A 21273-nucleotide genomic window follows, 5' to 3' on the forward strand; every position below is an offset into this window, starting at 1 on the left:
ATCTCTCACTTCCCCGCTCCATCTCCAGGTATGGAATATACTGTGGCTGTCCAGTGCAACAGCTCTTATGTTGCTCAAGGTCAGCGTCTTGCAGTTCATGTGACTTGACATATGTTTTGTAATTCCTCTTTTGTCCCTGAAAATGCTGATGCTGCACTGGGATGCCATGAGTGTGAAAACTTCTGATGGCAGCAGAAGTGTCCCATGCACACCCAGAAAGAGGGCAAAAGGTGGGACCCAGCAAATCCACCAGCACCAATGGCAGCTCCTACCCCACAGAAATGCTCCCAGAGAACATCTGCTCTTCCTCATGGATTTGCAAAGGTGGGAGCCTCCTCTTCCTCCTCCCTTTCCCAACAGATTGAATCATCACTGGTGCTCCAATTCACAGCTCAACCCATGGATTTTGCAAAATGAAATGATCTGGCAGATCATTTGATTTTAATTTGTTTTCTAATTTGCTGAAGAATTTTCAGCATGACCTGGGTGGTGCTTCTGAAAGCTCACAGCCATGGTTATCGCTAAAAGAAAATACAGGAATTATTGTTCTCATTAGTCAAATATTAAGTCACGTGTTGTTTATCCTGGGTAGATATCACACACTCATGATTACATTCACACAACAGGACCAAGACATGGGGATCAAGTCCATTTCCGTTCTACAGACTGTTTCATTTTCTGAAGGTTATAACATTCCCTTTGGATGATCCAGGACAAACTTTTAGGAGTTAACCAAGAGGCCCTTATAGCTGTAGTAGTATAAAAGACCATTTTAAATACCACACTCTTTTGTGACCTTGGTTCAAACACATCAGTAAAAACCTGTCAGCTGTAATAATATGCCTTGCTACACTGAAGGACGCTGTCTTCATCAAAGTTCATGTTTTCCATTGTATTTTCAAGCTCCAGAAATCTGAAGTTCTATCAATAGACACACAAGTATTTAGCCTTTGATTTCAAATTGTGATGTTGCTTTTGCTAAATGGAAGTCCTTTTGAGACAATTGTATTCCTGCTTCAATAATCTCTGCAGTTGTTTGTTTCCATTGAACAACTTTCTCTGTGCTGGAGTGATTGAAGTTTCTTCCAGTTCAGGAGCATGACTACAGAGACTGGTTAAAACTAGTTCTGATATGCATGAAATTCTGACTATTTTTTTCTGCATGTCACTAATCATCTTATTTGGTCTTTAAAATGAAGGGTCATTGTGCAATGTTGTTCCAGAAGGCTTCAAAGTCATTGATCAAGAAATATGAATCCATCACAGTGTGTAATTGGGTGTGAACTGTCATCATCCTACAACAGGCACTTTGGCAACATCAGAAAGAATGCACTTTTACTTAAATAGTCATCACGGCAGGATCCTGTATCTTGGTAATACAGCCTTTACTAACTGAGAATGCAGAAGATAATTTGACATAGCTGCTCAAAGAAGTTAGGAGCAACCTTTGAGCGTATTATACAGGCTCTCATGATACTGCAAGTCTTCTCCATTATTGAAATAGATGAATTTATGGTTGCAGTGTTGAGTCGAGTACTCACCAAATCAAAATCACTGCACAGCAGCATCCAGAGCTGTCAAGCTGACAGTTTTCAGAAGGGTCTCACTGAAGGCCCAGCTGTTGTTAGTCCATCACAGTGGCTGAACAAATATTTGAGCTGACCAGCTGCTGGGAGGAAGAGGTCTGCTGTGACAGGGATATTAAGTGGGAATTTGAACTGGTTTCTTGAGAGGAGAGTCTTCCTGGTTTTCTGAAAAGTCCTGGAACACTTTCCTTTCTGCTATATAGATTTTAATTCATGTTTGACCTTCTTAGGCATGCTCTAGAAGTTCATATGCTTGTCTCACACTTTACTCCCTCTTATATGCCCTGTTCTACTGTGCTGTCTGCAGTGATGAAGGCAACCAGTATGTAAACTCATATTACTCCCTCTCTTTATTCCGTCTCTTTATCCCTCTTTGCCTTTGAGATTTGCAGAGGAGGGATTGTAATTCTGAAGTGTTCAGAGAGCATCACACTTGTAGGTAGTGCTACCAAAAATTAAATAGATTAAAAATGGATCAGAGATTATTTTCAAAACCAGCTTGGTATACTCTATTGGCTCCCATCAGTCAATAGGATGTTCATGAATAAATCTTGCATACAGATGACATCAGAAACAGGAACATACAATTGCCTTCTAAACCAAGATCACTTATAAATATTTGAAGTTACATTCAGCTTGCCTGTGTCTTTTTAAATGTACCTTGAATTCTTTTGTAATGTGAATCCAGTCAACTAAGGGTGGAGACCACTCCCTTCTCTGTTTTTCTCATCATTTTGGGGGCAAAATATTACCAAAAAAGCTATGGCAGTGCATGGCAGGCTTTATATAATAGAGGTTTACAATGGATTTGCTGACAGGCTCTTTAGTTAGTGCAGCACTAGCCAACAGAACTATGATAAAGAGCTTTATCTGGGATTAAAGCTTCTGGAATTACTCATTAATTGGATTAATGAACTGTAATTCATCATGCATGTCAATCCTGCTTTCCTCTAACCTTCTTCCACCCTCCTTGTAACATTCATCCAAGGAAGACCTCTGTTATGGGAAAGGTCAAGAACAATGTTAAGACTTCCATGATTTCACATTCATTTTAAATCCCTAATGTGATCAAAATTCCCTTTATTCCTTCCCTGAACACATCTGTAACTTTTTTTTTTTTATATATAATACTTAGAGTATATTTTAAAACTCCCTCATTTCAGAGCTCAGGTCTGAATGGTTTTTTTAGATTTTAAGGCTGTAGAAGTGTCTTCACTGGTCTGTTTTATTTTAGAAAAATAAAATAAGCGTTTAACTTAGGGGTTTTTCTATTGTTGTTGAAATGCAGTATATTCTATTAAAATATTTACTTAAGTAGAGTCAAAAAGAGACAGAGCTTAAAACTTCCAGTAGTTTGCCAGTAAAAATCTTTCTTGGAAAATATGGTCTAGCTTTTATTTCATCCCACTTTTTCCTATGTGCTGATAAATGATCTAAATTATTAAAATGGGGGTTTTAACTTTTTTTGCCTCAGATAAGCTATTTCATTTGCACCTTCAAAAGGACACATTTTTGAATATACAGAATACACATTATTCAAGCAATGGCACTCTGAAACAGTAACATTAGCCCTGCTCAGCTGTCAAAAGCTGAAAAACAGATTCTGCAGATATCACTCCTCTGGAGTTGTTAATAAATTGCCTCAGAGTCTGGTTACAGAAGAATATGTGCATGGCAGGAAGTCAGAATTTGAAATGAAAATGTTTCTGAAGTTTGGAAGTTACCTAATCACACATCTTCCCATTTGCTCTGTGTGTGTCAAAGCCCCTTGGCTGAAACTCAAAAGGGTAAGGAGCTCTCTGCTTTCATAGCTTGGTGGAGAGAGAGACGTTGCATCTGCATATCCCAGCGATTCTCAGTTTTCGACAGACAAAAGTTCCTGAGGGAAAGGAGATATCTACTCCCGTTTATTTGTAGAGTAGAAGTCCAACATGGTCACTGAGATGGTTTAATGTACATATACTTTCTATACAGAGCATCTGCAGTGAAATGACCGGACTTGCCTTGCCTAAAAGAAGTGCAGAATAGACTGAGGAGTGGAGCAAAAAAGAGCTTCTGCTCTTTTATATCAAGGAGCTTTTTTTCTGCTCCTGGCCCCTCTGCGTTGGTGGGAAGATGCTTTAATGGGAAGCAGTGAAAGCCTGCATCTCACTGAGGCGCATTGTAATGCTCTTCTGCATGAGGGGATAGTGGAGATGAACCAATGCCGGTGAGATCTCGCCAACTCAACCACTGCATGTGACTCATGTCATTAGAACTGGATTAAGGTGCCTCAAGAGACGGCCAAACTCATCAAATGGACTGGGAGACAGGTCAGACTGGTTGCGGCCAAGCTCTGATATTATAATATTCCCTGGCACCAGTGCAGCGATGTAGCTTAGCCAAGGAAGAAGAGGGGGGAAATGATATCCAAAGTTGCGTTTTTCCATGTGCTCTGCACTTGCTCTGGGGAAACCATGTTAATGAAATACTGGCAATGTTTCTGTGAGTGAATGCGTTACTTAAGATTGTGAGAGACTGAAATGTCATATGACTGTCTCAAAGCTTGCTTGTGTCTGTGCAGACCTCAAGGACAAGCTGTTGCAGCCTGTGGATTGGTCTGGGGAGTGTCTCCCAGGGAAGTGGGAGTGTGTTGAAGGATGCACCCCCCCACTTCTTTGAGGTTGCATTGTCGGACTCCTTAGATAAGCCTCAAAGGGGCAGAAGTGTACTGAGCTGGCCCCATGGTGTAGCCATTTGTGTACCCAGACAAGATGCATGTGTTGCTAATGATGCTAATGAACTGATAAGAGGCAAACGTTTCTGCTTCCAGAAGCCAGATGCAGCAAAAACCTGTAGGACCAGAGAAAAAAAAACCTAAAGGTGGGCAGATATGCTCATCAGCAGATACGATGAACTTAAAAAGGCAACAGAAAACTTTGCTCAGTGTGCATCCACTATCGAAGCCAGATCCGTGTGCACCTGCCACCAAAGAACTGAAGACTGAGGACCAACAGGACGCTGCTGGATCCATGGTGGTGACTATTCTTGCAGCCCTATCCCACATCCTCGCTTTATTTCTGTCTTTTCCTTCCATTCTGTCCTATTGCTACCCCTCTTCACTTTTTTAATAGCAAAAACCTGTTTTGGGTATATGGCATTTGACCTCGTTTGTGTCTTAATCTCGCTCTTGGGATCATATCGAAACCTCCCCCAACATTGGATCGGAACAAACATTAAGAGAAATAACTTGTATAATGAAAGGCAATGTCCCTTATTAAACCAACTAATATAATTAGAAAACAGATAGACTTTCAAGCCAGAGTCCCTTTGTCAGTCTGACAAGAAGAACAAAATTCAACCTAATGTAGGTCAGACCCAACAGCTCATAATTCAATCTAATCACTTTGTGGCAGAGAAGGAAGCTGACACCTTGGCACAGCAAGGGCTGTTAACAGGGGACAGGGACCATCACCTTAGTTTGGGTGAAATATGAAGGTGCTCAGAGTTGTAGATTGAGTGAGAGGAAGATTGTAATGTACTGTAGAACCAGAGCTTTTACAGATTTGTATTAACGAGTTGACTTCTAAGCTTTTAGCTCCTGGCTTGTTTTTTGAAGGTATTTTCCTGGGTCTTCTGTGAGGATCAGCTCTGAGAGGTTAAAGATGGATCACCTGTTTGGAGGAAATGCTCCTCTACTGGAAGAATAGGAATTGTGATTCATATGGTATTGCTGTCTTCCTAATAGGACTGTTCACTGTTTTTTACACCTAAAAGTTTCCCTTGTTTTGTACACAGACTTAGGGTGGGATTTATATCACTGAAATTTAGGTGCTTTGTATGAGATAGCCATCACTCAATCTGTTAAGGCAAAAACACTCCTGCAGAGAAAAATTCACATCACTTACCTTCAGGGGAGGCTGATATTAGGTTAACTTAATGTATTTGACAGAAAACACAGGTAATTCAATAGCTGTCACACCATCTACAGCATCCTACAAAGGGGTGATGAGTCAGAGAAGCCCCAGCTGGGGACAGAAGCCAGTGAGGTTATCCAGCCTAAGCTACTCCTGATGTTTCAGATACATTTAAGATAGATTGGATCAGCCTTTCACGTGGTGAAACAGAGGGCACCAAGGTAAGAAGCTTTAACTAGCTGCCTTACATATGTAGCCATCCCGAGTTTAGTGCAGTTATTTCACTGTTTGTAAGTAAAGTTTAGCAAAATATTATTAATCCCAGGAATTCACAGAGGCTGCTCAAGCCAGAAGTAGTTTTCTTTTCAAGACATCAGCTTGTTATTTGAATCTGGCCCTTGCTGCTAACAGTAGGATTTGAAAGATGAAATCTAAAGGCAAGTAGGTATGGAAGATGTTTGCAATAAAAAAAATGTACTTCTTCTTAAATTAGAAGGATAAAAGCGAATTGGACGCAGTGTCCAGTTGATCCTTCTGCTTTCAGGAAACATGGGAAACTTAACACTGCTCTGAAGTTTCTTGACATGGGTAGGAGGCAGAAATGAGCACAGTGAACCAATAGGATCTCTTAAATATAAGAGATTGATCTTTTAGTATCAACTAGAGACATTTTGTCTTGTTTTCTTCATTGCAGACAAACTGGGATGGTGACAGATAGATGTTCTCATGCCACAAACAGTGAAGGCAAAGGAGATAGCCCAGGGCTCCTGGGAAAATCAGCCTCTTGCAATGCAGGTTACAAAGCCTCAGCCTTGCAGTGAAGCACAAGAATGTCCGCACTAAGTCTAACCAACTGCTGTCTGAGGTTTAGCTGAAAATGAACTCAGACTCACAGCCAGCCTCTGCAGTTTCGGTTGCACAGATTGCCTAAATGTACAAATTGCAACGGAAGTGTTTTTAAAGCTGTTACTATAATCTTGATTTCCATGTTTGTGAAGCAGAGCGCTACACTGAATAGACATGGAGTTTGTTCTGATTTATTCACTACACAGGGTATTAGACATACAGATTTATGCCATCAATTATGCCACCATCTTCATGTCAAGAGCCAACACTGATTTCATGCTAAGGTGAAGCATTGTGTGGGCTGCAGTCAGGATGTACATGTCTGAGCCACTGAAGGCCCACAGAGATTAAAAGCTGTCTACAGCTGCTGATAACATATCAGACATCCTCATTTACGAGCTGCCTTTTGGAGTCTGCAGACTCTAGGGTCTGTCTCTGATACCATCCATGCCAGCAGTGACTTGATGTGTGTCTGTGAAGCAGCTGACTCAAAGCTTCAGTTACCCAAGGCAAAGCTGTCTGCCTCGACCTCAAAATCTGAGCAATTTTCATGATTTTAACACGTACAGTTCAGGTCGTGGAATACGACAATGAGCAAGTGCTGCATAGAAACACCACTGCATATATTAATATGTCAGGAGATCGTAATGCTGAATTGAAATTGTATTTCTGGCTGTAATCTCCTTAGGTGAAAATCAGGGTTGCACACCTCACAGCTTGACCCACAGTGCTGGCACATCTCCATCCCACTTACAAGTGAAACCCTCATGTAGCCTAAGTACAACTCTTTCTGTATTGAGATAAACCTCTGTAGCTTGTCTTTTTCTTTATTCAAAGCAGACTTTTGGGCTTTTTTATACCACAATATACAAGCAATATACTCTGCATCTATTGCAATAAATCTGAGTGGTTTTGCTCTCCAAAACAAGTAAGCATTGATCTCATCCTGCTCCTGCATCACCTCTACTCTGAGTTTTGTTCTGTGATTCAGAGAGCCCTAATTCCCCATCCTAGGCATTACTTCAAGCAAATTATAACAATTTACTTGTATTTTAAGATGTATATTGAGGGCTAAGATTGCTTTTCTGAAAAATCTCACATCTTCCACCATTGTAGAGCTTTTCTTCAACATAGCTGACACCAATTCAGATTGAACATTTTTAGATGGCTGCCACAAAAACCATCAAACTCTTCTGTTGAATGTAAAAGTCAATGCCTGGACCCCAGGAAACACTGCTCAAATTACCATTTAAAATGTCAGCACTGGCTATAACGAAAACTGAATTTTCAACTACTCCAAGCAGCACACTTACAAAGGGATTTTTCTAGAGTTTTGAGAATTCTGTGGTGTATGAGGGAGAGAACATCATTACATATACACATAAATTTATTTCCAGAAGTACAGATTATATTGCATTATTATTCTATTAACACTTAATGACTAGATCACATTACCAGGAAGGTGACATTTTCTGCACAACTGCAAAAAATATGTGAGCCTAGCAAGTAAAATCTGATTTTCTAATACACTACAAGATAAATTATGATATGTAGTTTTACAAAAGGGTGAATGCCACAATATTAAAGAAAAAGTTTATTACAGATAATTGCTTGCTCTGTTTTTTCTCTTTCCGTAGAACTTGGATAAGCAATTTAAGTTACAGAGATTTATAACTGTTTTCATGAAGATGTATGAAACTAAAAAAATTGCAAGCCTTTTTAATCCACCTATAAATCATTTTATACATTTAATTTCTTCCGTATAAATTTTATGGGTTCATATATAAAATACAAGTTAAAATTGCTACATGCTTTCAGATGAACCAGCTATTACATTTCTTTTCACCTTTTTATTATTACCTTACGTATCTCTTCAAGTAGAATACATTAAAATTCCCACAGGTTACTTAATATTAAATATTTAATGGCTGTTATAATTCTGCATTTAAAAATATTTTCATAGGGATGTCAGTGGTGGGTACAGCATATGTTTCTTCTTGATAGGACAAGTAATGTGTTCGTTAATTTGGAAACCAGAGTGAGTCCTGGACAAAAACTCACCAAGGCTGTCTGCAGGGCAATTGCCAAAGCAAGGAGAAACCATCTCGGGCACGAGCAAACCCCAGCAGTGCTGAGACCCAGTGCTTTGGGTTAGGCCAGAGTCTTCTACATTGTCCCATGGCTGATCCCTGCCCTCAAGGCTGGCAGACTCTCCTTTTCCAATCCATTATCTCTCTTTGCAAGATGTGGCAAAATCCCTCTTTTGCTAGCAAGATTGTGGATTTAATTGAAAGCAAGTGGCAGGTGCCAAGGCTCTTTCTCCTCTCTGCCCTTGGTAGCTCACGCTGTCCTGGTCTCCTCCCTTCTCCTTGTCATACCCACTCTGCAGCTGGCACAGGACCAGACCTGTTTCTGCAAAGTTAATGGAGGTTTTGCTGTAATTTCAGTGGAAACAGGACCTTAAATTGTGAAATCCTCTAAAGAGTTTTCTGAAACCTGTTAGTCTGCAGCGTGACTATGTCACTTCTATGGCAACAACATGATATTGTTCACTCCTAATTGTTTTGACTGCTTATTCATATGAATGGATTATTATGCACATTTGTGCTTTGTGAGAACAGATTTCTGAAAAAATACTGCTGAGAAAAATAGATTTGCAATGTCCTTTTAGCATTACTTTCTGCAGATAGGCTGAATACATATGGAAAAAATTTAGACGATCTTTTTTGTTTGCATTTTATCTAACAATAGCAGAAGAATTCTGACTTCAGAAATGGGGAGATCTGATCATTAAGGTTCCTTTTAAAGCCTAATTAGAATTTTTAAAAGAGTTAGAGACACAGTAGAGATAAAGTGTCCATCTTCCTCAAATGTTCCAAAGAGAAGATTTCATCTAGGGCAAGTTTAACAAAATTTCTAAGTGTGAAAATAACTAGAGACATGCTTTTTATTACTTGTACAGAACTCTTGTTTTCACTCAACAAGGGTACAACTTAATCTTACTGCAAAAAACCCTGCTATTGTGACTACAGGCACGGCACTGAGGAAAAGCAGCATGAGTTGTCCCTTGCCACTTGACCTCCAGGTGAAGTTCCATAAAGTGTCTGAGCCTCTCCTTTACGTTGTACCTTCTCTTACAATTGTCTTCAGGTTATGTTACCTGATCTTTCCTGTTGTTTCTTTTGTAATTTTCCTTCTATTTTAATTGTGTGTATGCATGTGTTTTTCATGGTGGTGGTGTGGATGCAGTATACAAGCCAAATAATGTGATATATTCCTTATTTCTGTGAAGGAGCCCTCCAGTTCCCCCCTGCTGGCTCCAGGACATCATATTCCAATTGGTCCACCAGGATTTCCATTTTCCTCCACCCTCCACTGAACTCAGAGTCCTCGTGGGTTATTTAATGATTTTTCAAAAGACTTAACAAGGTTGCTGCCACTAAAGTGCTTATATCTCAGAGGACTGAGAAAAAGAAATATGCAGTTTAAGCCACAGAACTTTACAAAATCTTTTTGGAGAAGAATCCTCCAGACTTTGTATTTAGGCATCTGGGACATATAGTTTGATGATATGCAATTGTTATCAGCATGCTGCTACGTATATTTTAAATATGACAGGGCTTCATTTATAAATTACTTACTTGTTTCCATATTATTTTAAATGGTAGTTAAGAAGTTCAAAGCCATTTCATTACTACTGCGAAATTTATCTGTGGGGACATTAGAATAAAAAGTACTTATTTGCTTTGTGACTTAAATTACACCATTGTGGGGTATCAGCTTGCATTTTAAAGCTGTAAATTCAGAAAATTACATTATGTTTATAGTTGTCATCAAAATATAAAAAGGAACATTAATCTTCTTGAATTTAATTTTGCCTGGATTTTAATTCTATTGCTTATTACCAGAGGGATTTATAGAATTTTTTTCTTAATATCTCTGACTTCACAAAGTTTATGTTTGAAAAAAATTATATGCTACAGTACTAAAGCAATTTTCTAGTTGATAGCTTTAGTATTGCCCTCTTATTCTCTAATAATTTACATACAAGTATTACAGTACTCCATTTTTGTCCCAGTTCGATAGAATTTTTATGCCTGCAATATTTCAGCCCTCAGCTGAAGCACAGTGCTGGGAATGAGGTTGGAGTTTCCCAGGTTCTGCATTAACTTAACGTAGAATTATAGGATGGTTTGGGTTGGAAGGGACCTTAAAGATCATCTAGTTCCAACCCCCCTGCCACGGGCAGGGACACCTTCCACTAGCCCAGGTTGCTCAAAGCCCCGTCCAACCTGGCCTTGAACCCTTCCAGGGAGGGGGCAGCCACAGCTTCTCTGGGCAACCTGTGCCAGTGTCTCACCACCTTCACAGGGAAGAATTTCTTCCTTACATCTAATCTAAATCTACCTTCTTTCAGTTCTGTGTCCTATCCCTACACCCCCTGATAAAGAGTCCCTCCCCAGCTTTCCCGTAGCCCCCCTTTAAGTACTGGAAGGTTGCTCTAAGGTCTCCCTGGAGCCTTTTCTTCTCCAGGCTGAACACCCCCAACTCTCTCAGCCTGTCCTCACAGGAGAGGTGCTCCAGCCCCCTGAGCATCTTTGTGGCCTCCTCTGGACCTGCTAGAGCAGGCCTGTGTCCTTCTTATACTGAACCCAGTGCTGCGGGTCTCACAAGAGCAGAGTAGAGGGGGAGAATCACCTCCTCAACCTGCTGGCCACACTTCTCTTGATGCAGCCCAGGACACAGTTGGCTTTCTGGGCTGTGAGCGCACATTGCTGGCTCATAGTGAGCTTTCCATCCACTAATACCCCCAAGTCTTTCTCCACAGGGCTGCTCTCAGTCCACTCATTGCCCACCCTGTATTTGTGCTTGGGATTGCCCTGACCCATGTGCAGGACCTTTCCCTTGGCCTTGTTGAACTCCATGAGGTTTGCACGGTCCCACCTCTCCAGCCTGTCCAGGTCCCTCTGGATGGCACATCCCTTCCCTCCAGCGTGTCGACTGCACCACACAGCTCAGTGTCATCAGCAAACTTGCTGAGGGTGCACTCGATCACACTGTCCATGTCGCCAATAAAGATGTTAAATAACGCCGGTCCCAACACCAACCCCTGAGGAATGTCACTCGTCACTGCTCTCCACTTGGACATCGAGGCGTTGACTGCAACCCTTTGAGTGCGACCACTCAGCCAATTCCTTATCCACTGAGTGGTCCATCCATCAAATCCATGTCTCTCCAGTTTAGACACAAGGATGTTGTGCAGGACAGCGTCACGTGCTTTGCACAAGTCCAGGTAGATGACGTCAGTTGCTCTTCCCTTATTCACCAACACTGTAACCCCGTTGTAGAAGGCCACCAGATTTGTCAGGCATGATTTGCCCTTAGTGAAGCCATGTTGGCTGCGACCATCACCTCCTTATTTTCCATGTGCACTAGCATATCTACCAGGAGGAAAACTTCTCACAGCTCTGTTCAGATTAAAGATGGAACCAGACACCCTACTGATAAAAGATGCTCTGATACTTGCAGGTGTCAAATGTTTTTTATTATTAGATTCAGTTTCCTTTTTCAGCAAACCTTACCTTTCTATCTCTTGCTGGCATTAAATATCCTAGAGCATAAACTGGGTGTTGCTGAGGTTTCATGCATCCCTACATAATCATCCCTCTCAGCTACACAAAGTGAGGGAAGGAAGAGAATGACTTAGTCCTCCTTTTGGCAAACAACATTGTTCTGTATTAGTGTAGTTCAGAATAAGCATTAACTTGTTAATACCATGTTAATACTTAACTTCCATGAGGAAAAATGGGAGTTATTTTTCCTGTATTTCTTTTCACAGACAAATATTTTATTGAGCAGGTGGGACTCTGATACTCCAGTATCAGACAAGATATGTAAAATATAATACCCCTGGCTTCCTTGTTCACACTGATATAAGTCTATTTTGTCCCACAGTTTTGAAGTCTTGTATGAGGTACAAGATGAGAAAAGTGTATAACATGGCAGATGCGCATTTATTTGTCTCATGACTAGATATGGGAGCAGCAGCTGAAGTAAGAAGATGCTACAAGAAAAATATACTCTTGCCTACGTCACAAAATGCTTTTTTTTAACAGTTTAGGCTTGTTCTGATTTTAAGTTTCTTAATAAAATAAAAACATTAAATTGAGAAATGGTGAGAAATTACTTGCACTGCTCATTGTTTACTGCGTGGTCACCAGGGCAACCCTCATGAGATTCACTCTTTTTTGGAGACTGGCTGTATTTTCTGATTTCTGGGGTCAATCATTCATTGCTGGTAGGCATCAGAGTGAGGAGGTCAACAATTGCTGAACTGCCCATTTGGGACAAATTTCTGATATTGGAAATTGCCACCAACATCCAAGTTCAGGGTGAAATCTCTTTTTTATCTCTAAATCAGGCACTTTTCATCATTGCCTACCCCACTCTTTTGTTTTCTGAATTTTTATGGGCTGTATTTTAGCTCTGTTGAGAGAACAGCAGCCTCTACATTATGAAACATTTTCACACAGGGCAACTTAGCCCTTCATGTATTTCCTTATGGATTTTGATTTTTCCATTTTGTTCTACAAAAGCAGGCAGCAGACCCAGTTTCCAAAAGGGATGGTTCGCAATGTTTCCTAACCTGACTTGAGAGAGGGAAACAGTTATTTTGGACACACTCAGATGATCTTTTTACCGGTCCTTGTGGGAAGACAATGAATTACTTTCAGATATTAAAATCTCAAAAATGCGACTGAGATACTAGTTTAATAGAAGCCAGAACTTATAAATAATCCATGTGCCTGGGATTGTATATTACATTTCTGCAATTTTCATACTGCTGTTATCTATTTTTATTATGAGCTTTATTCTATCAGCAGCTCTGATAACTTCAGTAAAAAGTTTATTTAAGAAAACAAATCCAAAAAGGTTTTCATTGCAGACTAAGTTAGTGTATTTTTTGACTGTCAGTCATTCTTATTTCTAGTTGGGATTTATTGCTTGTTTGTCACTTGTAGTCTACAGATTATACTTATCAGTAAACAAAGACCTGTCTTCTATTATAGCTTACGCATGTCAAGGATGTTTTTTTTACTTACTTCAACATCAGACAAGCCAATTTATGAATATCCTGCACCTCTAGTTTGTCAGTTCATGGGATGACATCACACTCCTGTTGTCATTGTTGAGGGTCTAGCTATATTAGTGTCTAATTCATGGATCTGTGACTGAAGGTATAAATGTGAACAAACTGTGATGGGTGTGTTGGTTCTCACAAGTTCCTTAGGATTAAGACAGTTTGGGGTCCAATTTAAACTCAAAATTATGAAAAGTGTTGTTGAATGCAGACTTTCAAGAGTTCTTTTTCTATGATCAATCTGCTAGAGTATGTGTCAGGGAGGGAAACTAAGCAGGAAGATAATTTACCTCTCTTATAAAAACTGATCCAGGATCTTTCTACTTACCCACCTACATTGGTTAGAGCAGTTTCACAGTGAGGAGGAGGCATTTGCATGGGGCCACATCCTTCATATGCGTTTCAGACATACTAAATAAATAATACATCCATTACTAATGTCTCAGCAGGATGATCTTTCACCCTTTTGCTCTAGTCTCCGGGAAGCCATTGTAGTTCCAGTTACAGTCATGCTCTTCTAATTTTTTAAAAGGTTAACACAGTTTTATCTTTAATAGCTGCTTGATCATTGCAGAAGCTAACAAGTCATGTTGGAAACATTAGTCAGGGAGACAGGGGAATATATCTGGATGTCTCACACAATTATAAGGAGAGTTATTCTCCTGCTGTTATCACTACATTACCATGGCTAGTATTGAAATGACATATTTATTAGGGATGAGTACATGAGGTTCAAGAAGCTTTGGGTGCTTGCCAGCAGTGGCCTGTTTGCCTCTCTCTCCTCCATCTGGTCATCTGCTTGTCCAAACCATCTTGTGAAAATAGTCAGGCTGTTGTTGTTTCTCTTATGTTCAAGGATCCCACATTGGCACTTTCATTAAAGAGCATCACCATGTTCACTGCCATAGTGATTTGATTAAATGGCAAGAGCGCTGTTAAGTAGACAGCTAAATAAAACAACTTTTTTTAAAAAATGTACCTAACTAAGCATATGTACCACCGTGTAAATTGTATTTGATAAATGAATTGTAATTTGATTTTTTTTTTTCATGTAAAAAAGTAATTTGACATTTTTCTCACATCTTCTCTCTGATCATATCCAGCAGAGCTCTCTCTTCACCAGGAACGAGTAAAATCCCTCCATTTCTCCTGCCTTGGGTTTCATCTTCTCTGGATAGTCTGATCAGTCAGGACCCATGCAATGGCTTGGAAAATCAGAAAGTGTCACTTCTTTCCTGCTTCCCCAGCTCAGCATTCAAGGGCAGGCTCCAGCACTGGGTGGCAGCAGTGCAAGGCCAGCTCGCCTCCTCCCCAGTGTAGAGGAGAACAGATACTGAGGTGGAGGCTACACCTGGATGCATCTGCATGTACGGGATCCCAACAGAGAATGTTTTGCTGACCCTGACTGTCTACTGTGTTCAGCATGTGCCTATGCTTAAAGACAAGCCTGACTTAAGCTCTATAAATAGAGATAAACTGAAGAAAAAAACAAAACTGCTGTGATCAAATCTGTTACTTACAGCCTTGTACCTTGTTTATGGTACATCTCTTGGTGTTACGCTTCCTGATTCCACCTGCACTCGAGCGTGCCACACACAGAGACATCGCTTTTGCACTGCAGCTGGGAAACCTTGCCAAAACACAACTCAGCAGGAAATGTTGGTTAAGTCTTTGTGGCTTGGACGGTGCATAATTTAATAGCCACACAGAACTACAGGAGCCTTTTTCTGCTTTGTAAGTAGTTAGGAAACCAATGTAATACAACTATGAAAGTGGATTGCATTTCTAATATGTTGAACTCCTTGAAAGAGCAGAGAAGCTTGAAATGGCCTGAACAGGAAACAAAATAAATACAGGAGGGAGAAAAGCTGGAGGAAGTGCTGGGAGAAGCACCACTGCCAATGCTCTTTTCGCTGCCCTGTACAGATTAGATATCAGGAGCTGAAGTGACATGAAAACTGGAATCATGGGACAGGTCAAGGAACATAGCAAAATCAGTTGCCTTTCATGGGTTTCAGCCACAAATAAAACCTCTTTCCAACGATCTAGATTAGGAAATGTTATAATTCTTCTCATGGTGTATGTAGCCAATGTGCTCTGGGAAGGGGGTAGGTGGATGCAGATTTGTTTAAGTTGCTTTTTCACTTGAAGAGAAAAACTATGTTAACTTGGAGATCAGCACACTGATCTAATGTTATTTGGCAGTAGTCTGTAACTATGGCTTATTTCTGGTATTATGATGATCTTTGCTTGCTTTAGTTCATAAAATATTTTGTGAAGAAAGCCTACAAACAAAACAATAGTACATATTTCTCTTTATTACAAAATATAATATTATTATACTATTTTTATGTACTACATATGTATACATACACCTATATATAACAATATATCTATATTTATATCTATATTGGTAGATATAAATAGATATCACCATTGATTCTGATATAGATAGATATAGACATATGGATATCTGTAAAAACATTTCATGTTTAAGAAATTAGTACTCTAAGTAAAATATAACTAATAACGTCTTTGAAACAATCTGCAGATGTTAACAAGGTTGCTCAGGTATCTGCTGATACAGAAGTAACACAAAAAGTTTCTTATATGTAAAATACAGTGTTTTAGTAAAGGCTCACATTGCGAGTAGGGCATAAAGAAATTATACTCAGTGCAATAAGGTCAACATTTACCCACACCTAACTACAGTTTAGCTGAATATAGGTTAATATTGTAGCATCTTTGGTAACGATTTTCACTAAAAGTAGTATTTTAGTGCCAATATTTGTAGCTAATTTCACATCGAACTACTATCAGATTGCATTCAAAATATTTTAGTGGCTTAGTGTTACTATTGGACAATGCTAGTTAGTCACTGTAATTGTCTAAAGAGTCCACATTACTTTTAAATAGGGAAAAGAAAGACTAATGAGGTTATACAATTAGAGTAATTCTAGCTAATGGTTAAATAAGGATGTGAATTGCATCTGTGGAGCTGTTCTGGGTTCTTTGATGAATCTTAAGAGCAGGAACTTAAGAGAAATTAAATGCTCCCCATCTAGAGCTGATGACCTGAGATTGTGCAAGAGCTTAAAAAGATTAAAAGTCTAGCTGAAAGCCCAGTCTACATTTATTATAATGCAGCTATTGCAATAACGTTTTGATTTTTACTGTATCATCTGAAAATATTCTGCAATTAGGAAAAGAATCTATAGAAGAGGTAAAAGAGGCAGAAATGTGATTCTTTATCTTGCACAATTTAGGGAGATGTTTCTGACCTGAGCTATGGGTATTCACCCTGAGATCCTTTCTTGTGGCCACCTCCTGGTGGTCTTGGGTGAGAACCTGGAGTTCCCAAGCAGACCTACAGCAGAGAGGGTGCTTGGGACATTGAGAGCATCTCAAAGATTGATAGAATTGTCTTCACCAAAACTTTTTAGATCAATACCACTAGCTGGGAGGGAAAGGCTTTTGACTGAGCTATCTGGAGGCAAGTCTGTCATGATTCTGGGCAGTCTTTGCAGCAAAACTAATGGCCACACCAGAGTCCAGAGAAATGAAGGTATAAGTGATTTATTTGAACATTTTGACTGATCTCAAAATCAGAATTTTTGAGCTAGAGCTTAATTTTACAGAAAATATTTTTTTTTCTAGCTAAAGTACTCTTTTCATTTAGTTTATTTAGACTGTTTGTACTCATATTTTGTAATATTGGATTTCTCCGCTGCTTAATGTAAACACTGGGCAATGTCTTGGTTATTTTATCAAGAGTATCATACTAAAAATGAGTATGTCAGCATGAATAAACCTAGAAAAATTCAAAATAATTGGACAAGTAGCTTCTATTGCAGCCTCCAGTTGACTAAACTAATAGTAAATGAGAATGCCGTGATGGAAATATTGAGACGTATGGTGCAGAAAACACATAGCAAGCTAAATGATGATTATTTTTCTTAATTATGGGACCTGAAGGAGGTGCAGCAATTGTTGCTTCTCACAGAGGCTTGTGGGCCTTCGTAGCTGATTGGTAACATCTGTTATTTTGGCTTTCAGCAGGGCCATTGGGGACTTGCCTACCCGAGGTTGATTTGTACCTTTGTCACTGCCTTGTCAGAGAAGGCTCAGCTAGCACCCAGCACCTTCGGTCTGTTTTTGCAAGAACACACTTTTCAACATTTTTTTTTCTATTTTCTCTGGGATGTTTTACCCATTGCTGTAATGCTCAAGGACTTCAAAGCATAAAAACTTCAAGCACCTTTTTATGCTTTCTAGCCTCCATAACAATGCCACATCCTTACAAAAAAATGTTATGTACAGAATTAATTGTATCAATGACCTTTAACTACTATGTCTCTAACATCTGTGGTACCATGGCCCATGATCCTGTGATCATCGGTGAAGAATCAATGAAAATCTGATATCAAATTACAACAGTGAAACAAAACCTGGCTCCAGAAGAAGTAAAATGGAATGATGCTGATTGAAACTGCTGCTATAACTTCTGACAGGCTTTGGCCATAATCCACCTAAACCCATATGAGTGTCCACTGAGTTTAACCCCAGTGTGACAAGATACAAAACTCAGCCTCCAGAATCCAAAAGAATAACTAAGGTAAGTTAAATAGTGGCTGTTTCTGCCTTTCCCCTCAGGGGCTGCTGGTATGAAAGCTCTGGAGTCATCTGGAACTTCTATGGGAGAGCAAAACCAGTGTCGAGCAGCTCACAGCGTGGCAAGAGCACCTCAGAAACTATCTGCAACTACCAAGACTGTCATTAAAAGGGCTCCTTCAACCTGTCAAGTTTTAAAAAAGAACAGGAGATAGGAACAAACTTCCAACAGATGTAGCTGTCATTTAAGATTAAAGCAAAAAGCTGGTGGTACAAAACCTTACGGTGTGTGCAATCATACTTGTTTCTACCAAAGCAAAAGTAGCAACATCTCTTAAAATATTTCAGTTAAAAATAAAAGAACAAAGTGCACCAACAATAAATAAATCAAGACACTGAGTAGACAAGCTCCACAATATGTCCACACATGCATCCTATAAGCACCTAAAAGCCCTGTCCTCAAGGACCAATAATTCCTCCAAGAAATCATTTACTTTCCTTTTCACAAAGCATGCTGAAACATGAAGTCATAAATTCTCCTGGCAAGAAGAAAACATACCTGCCCTAAAAGTGAGAGAAAAAGGGAGTAGGAATGGTTAACAAAACCCACGACATTATGCAGTGTTGAGTCTGGGCAGAGAAAAGCTGCCAGAGTCCCTGGCCCAGGATCAAGTGCTTAGAAAAGAAGCAGAGAAGATAGTTGTTTTAGGAAAATAGCCCCATTTTGAACCAAGCAGTCATCCTATCTAACACAAATTAGTAGTGTTTCCAAAAACAAGCCTCCTGCTAACTTGGAAATAATCTTCCCATATTAATCTGTACTGTGTCCAAACACTGCACGTTACCCCTCAGCCAAAGGAGTAAATGGTACAGATAGTGCCTTATGTCACCAAGGCTTTTTTTCAGCTTCTTGGGACCAGAGAGGATTGTGTGAATAGTCTATTGCGTACACACCATGGGGGTAATTATTTTCAGGTGAAAGAAGCTTACTGTCATATCCAAAATACACTTTTACTCAAGTAGAAGCAAGCCATCTATGTATAGAGAAAAAAAAACCAACAACACAACAAACTTCATGGAAATGTGTCTAAACCCTTGCACATTTTCCTTAACTAATAAAGAAAAAAATCATAACTTTTTGGTTGCATTTATATTTCAGAAATTATCTCTTTCCTGTTCTACATATATGACTTTAAAACATCCTTTCATGTTGTTTTACCTAATACCTTAACGCTTACATACAGAGGAATGTAATACTCAAATTACCGCTTCTGCCACACACATTAGAATTCCTTCCCAAGAGAGTGAAATCCTAATTTTTAGGACCCTATCCAATTATTTGTATTCTAAAAATCATCTTGGATAATCACTGACAAGCTGTACAGTACAAGAAATCAGTTGAGTGCATATTTTTTTAAAAGTACTATATAATCAAACCATTTAACCAAGCATTTTATATGTCTCAGGACAAAACAAATGTCTGTCAATAAAATTACAAGGCATATCACAATCTACAACAGATGCTTTATTGAATTCTTTAAATATATTACTCTATTAGCATCAGCTCGTGTCACTGTTACACTTCAGGTGAAACCTTCTTAAATGAACACCAGATAAAGGATGGACCTGTTGCAGCAATAGATTTACTGTTATGGATTTAAGAGGTCTCCACTGTATTCACATTACTTTATTACCATTTAGCACATTCTAATTAAAAATAAAAAGACTCTTCCCTTTGCCTTCTTCCCTTGTGCATTCTGAAGTGATTTAATTCTAAAGAGAAAGAGCAAACGACGGATCAAAAGAAAATGTTAGACTATAAATTACCTGCTTCTCTGGACATATGGACTATTCATTAAGTCTGAGGTTGAATGCTAGTTAAATTCCTTGCCTGTCAGATATGCTAATTCACCCAAGCCATTTTACACATCATGTAAGAGATTCCCATGCTGTTATTTAGGGAATGGCTTCTCAAATGGAAGCTCCAGTTCCCAGAGTCTCTCCAGCCGCATCTGTGCTGGCACAGAAAAGACTGGCACTGCTCACTGGGAAGGGGTCACCACTGCTTTTAACTTCTAAGAATGGAAAAAAGGATTTTGCTCAGGAGTCCTGTGCCCAGGCATGGTGTAGATGTGGCTGTACCACTCTGCCTTTCCAGCCCAGCCCTGCAGTGCCAGCGCAAGCTCAGGCTGCACCAAACACAAAGCAGGAGTCCTGCTCTCGGGACAGCAAAGCATCCTTCCCATTAGCCTGTCCATGGGGAATGGCTCATGGGAAGAGGGGTGCAACTGAGACATCAAAACCACTTCTGCCTGGTCTACAACCAGGAGCTGGGGGAGCTGGCTGAGCCCAGACCCCATTGGCATGTGTGCAGGATCAGGGAGGCAAGCCCAGGCAGGTGTCTGCTCTACCGTTGCCATTATAAACCTTAAATTAACTTAATTAACATTGGATCACATCCCAAGAAGGTAAGCAATCTCAGCAGGGAAGATAGCCAAAAAGTTGCTAGGAATAGCAATGAGAGGTGTACAGACTTGCCTTTCTGTTCGAAAAGCTCAAGTCTACTTATATGGAAGTGGCACCAGTCAAACACTGGGCTCCCCCATCTGTGAAAATGTCCAAATCTTTAAAGACAGCCTGCGCCCAGCAGCACTTGTGTTTTATACTGGCAAGGCAGAGGAATTGCATTCAGATGGATGGGTGTTGCAGAAAAATCTGCTTTGCTGACTGCCTAAAAGTCTGTTAATGGGAGAGTGGATAACCCATGCCTTTCTGTATGTTGGGAATGGTTTGTGGTTAAAAATAAGCACAGAACTTTGTTGGACATACAAAGCTGCAAAGTACCTACATTAATACTACATTTTATTATTTAATTTTAAAAAGCCCCATAGAATTTGCAATATTTATGCAAAATTGCAGTATGGTAAAATTGTCGTTATTCATTGCTGAAAGTCCTGAATGCTCATTGTTGGATTTTTTTTTTTTTTTAAATGTTGATGATTCTTAATATTTATAAAAATAAGAAGCCAATTTGCACTGCACAGATCCTGGCAAAACCCTGCCAGAATCAGCTTAGCCTTCTCAGCAGAGCTGAGTGAATGTAATTTAGCATTCTCCAGCAATCCTTAGCACTTCCTAGGCTTCTTTTCGTCAGAGACTTGCCAAAGTATTTTGAACCTCTTGCTTTTTTCTG

General features: G+C 39.7%; 1 long non-coding RNA gene across 1 annotated transcript; it reads left to right on the top strand.

Moving 5' to 3' along the window:
• Positions 1–252: 252 nt before the first annotated feature.
• Positions 253–9740, top strand: LOC141945496 (uncharacterized). The gene is made up of 3 exons (XR_012629531.1): positions 253–324; positions 4399–4600; positions 9621–9740. It is a non-coding gene; the product is annotated as an uncharacterized LOC141945496 (long non-coding RNA).
• The last annotated feature ends 11533 nt before the right edge of the window (positions 9741–21273 follow it).

Source organism: Strix uralensis, chromosome 6 (assembly GCF_047716275.1).
Source record: "Strix uralensis isolate ZFMK-TIS-50842 chromosome 6, bStrUra1, whole genome shotgun sequence".
In the NCBI taxonomy this organism is placed as follows: Eukaryota; Metazoa; Chordata; class Aves; order Strigiformes; family Strigidae; genus Strix; species Strix uralensis.